We start from the raw sequence: 6,867 nt of genomic DNA on the forward strand, positions 1-6,867 counted from the left end.
GCGGAATATCGTACACATTTGCCTCAATGCGTAATACATCGATCGATCGTCTTTGTAAATCAAATAGAGGGCAGCGGCTGCACGGGAACTTGTCGATGCTCTCTTTGCAGCCGCAGTAATCCATGCAGCCTTGTAAGACCTTTCAATTCAGGGTTGTGTAAGCTCTTGTGAAGGCAAATCCCTAACCGCAACCGACACAGAAGAGGCGCCTTGCGTCGGTGCATTCAGGATAGAAGTCGCACTCCCAGAGCAACGCACACGCCGTATAGTGAGAGGGCCCTGATTAATATCGACAATCAGGACTTTTTAACGGGCGCCAAATATATAAGTATGTGAGAATTCTTTTCTCGCAGTTCGCCCCTGTCGTGATGCGGACGTCGCGTTCGGTGATCGAACCCGGGACCTCGTCTTCAGCACCAAAACGTTCCTTAGCCACTTACTCACCGTGGCGCTAAGAACGTTCCTTCCTGCTTGCTTAGCAGCGACAGTACGGTAGCAAGCGACCAACTGAAAGTTTCAGATACGTGCTAATAAGAGAACTCGCACTCGGTCATGAGTTAAAGCTTCTTTTTAATCCAAAGACTACAGACACATACAACTGTCTTTGTATTGGGCTGTGGTTGCCAAACGTTCGTTCCCGCCTACCTGGCTTCCCTACATGCCACTGCAAAGAGCTGCACGAAGGTTATGCTCCCTGCAGCTTCACTTTCACATTGCTTACCCAGCAGTATCGAGTACTGAACTGGCGCTAACACTTCAAGCGAACCTCGAACGTCTTCTGCGGTCTGCGACGTTGCTCTCTTCCGCTTAGCACCACAGCATACGCGGCGGCCTGCTGTCAAGGAGGCTTCGTGTGGACCACCGACTTTAATGTGCTGCAGAAAAGGATATCGGTTGGGGCAAAATTGAAGGATGAACGCAAAGTTTTATTTGGGGGTGAGGCGCAAGGACTTTTTGTCTAATACCAGAACGACTAAAGGGAAAGAGAAAGGAAAGAGAAAGTGCGCGGTGGGGCAGGATTTACAACCGGCGTATTAGCCCGCATTCGCTGGCAAAAGCCATGGCAGGGCTTCGCGACGGTCCTCTACGTCGCCCTCCGGTTGTGTCAACCCCTCCTGGCTCGGCACCTCTACGTGGCGGAGGTGCTTTCCTCGCGAGCCGGATGTCCCACATCAGGTCGCAGGCCGAATCGTTCGCTTGTAGCCGCGGGACAGTTGCGACGGCATCTGGCTTCCCTTGCAGCTGTCGAGCTAGAAGAATGGAAGCCGCGACTCACCGCTAACTGCTCTTACTCATGAATTTGTGCTTTAGAAGCTCCTGGTATAATGTACAACAATGGTAAGGTACAACGTCTTGCCCATTTACTTAATTTATGCTAAGCACGTATGCCCAATACGATCTGGAAAGGTGCTGGGTTTACGCCGTGATATGCGCAATGTGTAACGAAATAGAAGCGATGGAAATCTCAGAATGACCATGCGCTGCGCAAAAAGGTCTTAAAGGCAGCGACTGCAGCAATTTAATACGGTGTTTTATGCTTGAATGCTAATCTCACTAACATCCACCGTCATCGTGTGATGGGCTGTGTCACAATTTTGGTTCGCCATGTGTCGAAGGTCAAATAAACACTAAAGAGAAAAAAAGAATGTTTGAGTGCCATTAGTAAATTGACTTCCATCATATCAAGACAATTAAGCCACTCTTACTACAAAAGGACGCCTAGTAAGCGAGAAGAGACGCGATGCCGCCTTAAGATTACCGTCCCAGTGGGCCGTGAGGCCACGGATTTTGACGCCATCTGCCCGCGATTAGTTAAAACTATTAGTTAAGTTGGACTAGATTGTATTCTAAAATAGCCAGATGCTAAACTTAACAAGGCTCAAGAATATTTGCTGAATAACAACGGTCGAAATTATGCAAAATGACTTTGCAATCCGATACGTCACACACACGTACTCTTGCGAACCCTTGCGCTTGGCCGCAAAATTCAACAATGAAAATTTGAACATCACTTGATATTGTAATAATCAACCAATTACCGCAAAATCGGCGATAGTTAATTTCGTCGGGAACACTTTATCAATTGAAACTGATTCAGTATATTCCTATCGATAGTGATCCTTAGGGTGCGAGGAGGCGGGGGGGGGGGGCGGTGCAGATTACGTAGAGCCTTACACACAAGGACAAAATGAAGAAACGGGCGAAAGGCACACTTCCTACAAACGACGCACAAACATCAAACATGTTGTTTGCTTTGTCCGTGAAACGCAATCTACACCAATGTCACACGATGACGACGACATCGTTGCAATGAAAAATACGCACAGATGCGTGGACACGGCCAAACCTGTCTTGAGGTTCTATCTGTTGTCACAGCTAGTGTAAAGAATAATGCATCTAAAGTGCAATCGATTACGATTCAAGGTTCAGGTGCATACCTGGTTGGTACTCTAAGTTTTGGAAATCCACACACGCTATGCTCACTCGTTTTCGCCGCATGACACATAGATCGTGCGTACTCAAACTTCACCGCATCTTCAGTCTATGTGCTTTTGCCAGTGGTCAGTGATCACTGATCACTGGCACCCATAATGATTATGATTATGATCATAATGATAACGATTGTGATCATCGCGTGATCATTATGATCACGCGATGATCATAATGCAAAAAATCAACATAAGAATAATATAGTAATAATAGTAATAATAAAAATAAAAGTTACTACGCCTATTCTTAGTCTCATCTCTAATGAAAGACATTGGCGAATTTTTAAACTCGAACATTCGGCACCAGCTCATGCACTGCACGCGTAATAATAAAGAGGCACCAGCTAAACTGGGCCGCGATCTTGTAGCGATGCCTTTTCCGATACCATTCCTTCTTGCGCTTCATTGGTCAACTTCCCCAACAGTCAGAAAGACGCCCGGCACGCGTTAACAATGGGATCAGCCGGCCATGAAAAGGGGAGTGACAGAGAACCAAGAGGCGGACAGGCTAGCTTGAGGGTACACTTATTACCGAGCATCCAAAGTAGGCGACCTCAAGGGGACCGAACCTGTACCCCAAGACTATTCGGCGATACTAAATTCCTACAAGGGCTGCAGAAAGCGGTATCCACCACCGCACAACTACAGAAGAGGACTTAGCAGAAGAGGACTCTGTCGCGTGGAGGCAGCTACAAACGGTCTCCTACCCGAACCTAAACGTACTCAGCAAAATGTATCCCACACAATACAATGTAATGCCCCTGGTGCCACGAAACACCCACGCTGTATCACATAACGTGGGCACGCCAGAAGATAGACGTGGTATCCGTTATACCAAACCCGAGTGCGGAGCAATGGGAGGGAGTGCTCTCCAGCGATCGCCGGGTCGACCAAGAAAGTCTGATTCGGCGAGCACATTTGGCAGCAGCATCCAGCGGAGCCCTGGACTAAGGGCAACGGACATCCAAGAGGTTGGATGAAGCCATCTGAAGACCGCAGAATACCAGCGAATCTAGAGCTAATAAAGTTTTTCACTCACTCACTCACTCCCTTTAGAATGAGATTGAACTAGCACAGAGGTTTACATAATTGTACTGAAAAAAAAAAAAAAAAATTGACCCGGACGTGATTCGAACACGCAACCTTCTGATCTGGAGTCAGACGCGCTACCGTTGCGCCACCGAGTCAGCTGAGAGATAGGTTTTTAAATATAATATATAAATAAACAAAAAAATGGTAAACCTTTCGCGCATAGTAATTATGTCATTTATTTTTAAAGTTCCACCATTTTCCTATACCTGGACGTCTTACAAGCTCTCTAAGTGACATTTTAATGAGCAAGCGTGCACAAGCCTAAATCCTACATCCACGACCAAGGCATAAGAGCATGCGATGCGGTAACGTTTGTACACGGTATGCATACGCCATCTAGTGGGAATAGAAAACACTAGAGAGCATTCAAACGTAAATGACGCTGCGGCGGCGCGTCACTTTAATCTCGGAGGCAATGTGGTTTTTGTATATGGTAGTGATTTCTGGCGGAGCTCGAATAAACTAGAGCTGTAGCTAAACTCTCAAAGATCACCTTGCGGTGAAGCCGGCGATACGCGCGAGCTCGGCGGACTGCTCGGTTGTTAGCTGTGGCAGCTGTGTGAGGAGTGACAGTGTGGCATTTCATGCATACAATTTGCAACCACGAACATAACTGTGAATGTAGCGACTGCAACATCCTGTGAGGCGTACGGTCAGCGGGATCGCACATGAACGTTGGTAAAAGACAATGTCTTCCATGCTTCTTTTTCGTGATTCCAGCAGTGTCTGAAATCTCAGAGCGCCATTGTACATTGTGTTTGTACTGCTCCAATGAAGGATTTTCACACGCGGTTATTCTTTCTGATTATAACTATTCTGACCGTGATGTTTACTGCCGTACAACTAGCATCGCAGCGTCGTAATGAAAATTTTTGTTGGTTGTCGTGCAAGCGGCCTCGTTTTTGTCAGGCGGCTGTTGCAAAAAATATGTCGTACCCGGCACGTTAAAGTTCTGGGAACATGACCATCACCAATGCCTCCTTTACTAAAGTACTACTAAAGTAAAGGAGGCACTGTCACCACGAACAACGACGCGCTTAAAATTAAAAAAAAAATTCTAGTAACTCATCAGAAAACAGAAAACAGGCATATAAATCGCACAAAGCCACACCCGTCGATAGCTCAGTTGGTAGAGCGGTGGACTGTAGAGGTGAGAACACTATGGACATCCATAGGTCGCTGGTTCGAATCCGGCTCGACGGACGTATTTTTTTTTTCCTTTATTAATATTCCACGGGCGATAATGGTGCAGCAGATTTGCCACTGCGCAACGCCAGATACAAAAGCTATGTTCCAACAACGTTGTCATTTTAGAAACTCGCAATAACAGTGACACCTTTTGTAACGTCTAAAGTGAACCGGTGTTGTGGTATGTACGATCGCAACATCTGTATGCCCACATAAAAAATATAAATAAATGCCGCTTTATATGATGAGAGTGCTTTAATGAGAAAGTCAGATGGCTCTTCTGGCTAAAGATACTGCGCGCTCATTTGCAGTTGAAGTTCATGTGGCATAAACGCGCGACGTTTGTCGACGATGTCACACTAACTGGCCTAAATACCTGGCCGATTGCAACTTTAGTTTTTTCAGAACGGTTGAAACGCACGCACGCAAACACATGACGAGAAAAGGGCAAAATAAAGAAACAAAGAAAGGAAATCCTTTGCAGTCATGGTTTGCAGCGCAAGGACTGGCAGTGCCATCTTTTATTCAATGAGAAAAGCATCCGCGATGTCACCGTGCCTCCGGGACGGCCACCAAGTGCCGAAAATCGAAACGTAAAACATTCTGCCGTGAAGGCAACTGAAATCTCGGAGACTATGTTCTAAAAACTGCACTTTACTCTCAATGCCTACGCTGAAAACTAGAGATGGCGCCACATTAACATCAACTGAAAATATTCGGCGAGCTTGAACTACAAGTGGCAGCACTATCGCCACGTTAGCGCTCTTGGAATAAACTGCGGAGCTCCATGTGAGCGATTTAACCTGATTTCCTAAAACGATACGTCCAGTCTGACGTGAACTGATCTTTACATTGCTCTCAAATGCCACATTGTTTCACGAAATGCGCAGTACATTTCTATTTACATGAAAAGAGCGCAACGTGTTATTCAACTCGGCACTGGCATTGAACCATTCTCGGTTCGGCACTCTCGTATGGTATTTTTTTTCTATATTTCAATTGCGTTCCGCCTATTCTATAATACTGCTGCGCAAGCTGATTATTACTACGTGCTCTCAGAATCCTTCCCGACGCCATAAATAATATGGCCCGTCAAAATATCGTCTCAGCAAGGTAAAACAATTGCTCTCGCAACTCCGATTCATCGTATAGATCACTCCCCACGCACGCGCTGATGCTTACTTATGCGATAAATTGACGAATAGGCACAGATTAATTTTCTGAAAAAATGAAAAAATGGTGAGCCTATAGCCCATGAAAATATTGTCTCAGCCACGTTAAATTAGGTATACCGAAAGCACTGATTCGTCGTATAGATCACTCCCCACGCACGCGCTGATGCTTATTTACACGATAAATTGACGAATAGGCACAGATTAATTTTCTCGAAAAAATGAAAAAATGGTAAGCCTATAGCCCATGAAAATATCGACACAGCCACGTTAAATAAGGTATCCCGAAAGCTCTGATTCGTCGTATAGATCACTCCCCACGCACGCGCTGATGCTTATTTACACGATAAATTGACGAATAGGCACAGATTAATTTTCTCGAAAAAATGAAAAAATGGTAAGCCTATAGCCCATGAAAATATCGTCTCAGCCACGTTAAATAAGGTATCCCGAAAGCTCTGATTCGTCGTATAGATCACTCCCCACGCACGCGCTGATGCTTATTTATGCGATAAATTGACGAACAGGCACAAATTCATTTTCTCGAAAAAATGAAAAAATCGTAAGCCTATGAAAATATCGTCTCAGCCACGTTAAATAAGGTATCCCGAAAGCTCTGATTCGTCGTATAGATCATTCCCCACGCACGCGCTGATGCTTATCTATGCGATAAATTGACGAATAGGCACAGAATAATTTTCTCGAAAAAATGAAAAAATCGTAAGCCTATAGCCCATGAAAATATCGTCTCAGACACGTTAAATAAGGTATCCCGAAAGCTCTGATTCGTAGTATAGATCATTCCCCACGCACGCGCTGATGCTTATTTATGCGATAAATTGACGAATAGGCACAGATTAATTTTCTCGAAAAAATGAAAAAATGGTAAGCCTATAGCCCATGAAAATATCGACTCAGCCACGTTA

The 6,867-nt window shown here is 45.2% G+C and overlaps 2 non-coding genes across 2 annotated transcripts; one reads left to right on the forward strand and one right to left on the reverse strand.

Moving 5' to 3' along the window:
• Positions 1 to 3,604: 3,604 nt before the first annotated feature.
• Positions 3,605 to 3,676, reverse strand: TRNAW-CCA (transfer RNA tryptophan (anticodon CCA)). Its single transcript has one exon. It is a non-coding gene; the product is annotated as a tRNA-Trp (tRNA).
• Positions 3,677 to 4,692: 1,016 nt separating this feature from the next.
• Positions 4,693 to 4,784, forward strand: TRNAY-GUA (transfer RNA tyrosine (anticodon GUA)). The gene is given in 2 exon segments: positions 4,693 to 4,729; positions 4,749 to 4,784. It is a non-coding gene; the product is annotated as a tRNA-Tyr (tRNA).
• Positions 4,785 to 6,867: the final 2,083 nt, after the last annotated feature.

This window comes from Dermacentor variabilis, chromosome 6 (genome assembly GCF_050947875.1).
Source record: "Dermacentor variabilis isolate Ectoservices chromosome 6, ASM5094787v1, whole genome shotgun sequence".
NCBI lineage: Eukaryota > Metazoa > Arthropoda > Arachnida > Ixodida > Ixodidae > Dermacentor > Dermacentor variabilis.